The sequence below is a fragment of the Amia ocellicauda genome, chromosome 12, assembly GCF_036373705.1.
Source record: "Amia ocellicauda isolate fAmiCal2 chromosome 12, fAmiCal2.hap1, whole genome shotgun sequence".
Lineage (NCBI taxonomy): Eukaryota > Metazoa > Chordata > Actinopteri > Amiiformes > Amiidae > Amia > Amia ocellicauda.
In genome coordinates this window covers 17,678,534-17,680,478 of record NC_089861.1, presented here as the reverse complement: position 1 = coordinate 17,680,478, position 1,945 = coordinate 17,678,534, and positions in this window count along the sequence as shown.

Sequence of the window (1,945 nt, the reverse complement as noted above, 5' to 3'; positions counted from 1 at the left end):
TTATTATATTACCATTATCTAATAAACATCTTATTGATTCACTGCTGCCCCATTGATTCCGTACAGATTGGATTTCTTACACCTGTGCCTGGGCTTCATCAACTTAGAGACAGCATTTGATCCAGTCTTTGGTCCTCAGGGCTCTAAGAGATCAAAACATTGAGCAAACACAAAAATCTCAGACTCCACCAAGACTCTGTCAAGAAGACGCAATCTCCAAAACTCTTTACAGCAACACCTGGTGTTCAAGACCTTGGAGTGGGAAGAAGAAGGAACAGACTTTATTCACGGGGCCTTGGAGATCCCATAATTAATAATAGTTAAAAAAGTGTATTATTATTATGGATACTGTCAGATCTGCCCAACCAGGGTGCAGACACACTTTCAAGCTTTCTTCAGTGTTTTCTGAGCTCAATGGTGATTTTCTCTAGGAGAACCTTAAGCCTCCGCCTCCAAAGTAATTACGGTTAGAGTATCAAGCCAAAACAATGCATTAAGAATTCATGATACATTTGAAAATATGGTAGTGAAAGTATAGAATGACCCCTCTAATCCTTGAACATGACCTAGAGAGTCCCCACGCCCCGTGCTGTGTCACATGGTATCAGCTGAACTCCAGTTAATGTGAGCTCGTGTAAATATCTGACTTGACCGCCCTGGTTGTAAAGAGTGGCCCTTAATTCCCAGCGGCTCTGAAGCCCTGCTGTCATTCCTACATCATGGTGTTGGTCTTGAATTACCAGACTACTGATCACGTGTGAAGTAAGATCCCCAGTGTGAAGGGTCCTGTTAATAATGTTAAGAGAAATCTGAAATTGGTAATGAAGGGTAGACAATATTTCATGTATTTTACTTTACTTTCATTGTGTATAACATCACTATTAATGAGAAAGTCTTCTAGACATGTGAATTACAGAATGCTGGCTGACATTTTGAGCTGCTTATACAGACCCTGATTACAGCTGGAGGTGAGCGTGAGGCTTGAGACTGCAGTACAGGCTGGGACTGATCACAATATGTCTTAAACATAGAAAGTATGAAAACGACTTTGAGCAATGACTAGACATCAAACCTTCACACACTGATTTAATATTCATGAAAGATATTCATATATTTAACAGAACAGAATTTTTATGTGAAGATTTGTAAACTATGAAAGGTGTGGTATAGTGCAACATCTCAGATTTTGCTTTTGGTTTTCATGATACTGTACCAGACCTTCAGTGACACCCTAAACAAAGGCCGCTGCCGAATGAGATGCGATCACGTCAGCTGCATGCGTCTCCAGTGCTTCTGAAGTAAAGGGGTGAGCTTTAACCTGGAGTGAGAGAAACTAACAGGAGTCTCAGAGCTGCGGTCAGAGCTGTAGCCACCTAGCATTTGGGCTTCTGTGAGAGAGACACAAGTGTGGTTTCACTGGAAACTATGACAGGAACACCTATTTACGTAGAACTGCTGCTCAGGAGTGAAAATAGCTCCACTAATGCAAACATGAGCAACACAGCTCTGAGTTGATGCAGATCTTTAACCCCTTACTGCCCAGAGCCCTGACCTATAGCTGCTGCTCTTTAACCCCTCACTGCCCAGAGGTGTGGCCTGTGGTTGCTGCTCTTTAACCCTTCACTACTCAGAGCACTAAAATGGTGCTGCCTCATCCCACTGCACTGCAGTCTCACTATTACACTGAAATTGTAATCTTGTAACCTCACACATGACTGACAGCTTTCAGCTTAAGTTCGCAGTAATGTCACAAGAAAGATTAGTGTATAAATTACAATATGCTGTTGTAAATTGTATTGACGAATATGAAGAAATATGCAGAGAGTTCAGAGCAAAACAGATGTTGCACAGCACAACACCTGCCTGCTTTATTATTATATATTTAATAGCAGATGCTGTTATCCAGGGCAACTTACAAAAGAGCATTACAAAAGTACAATACAGG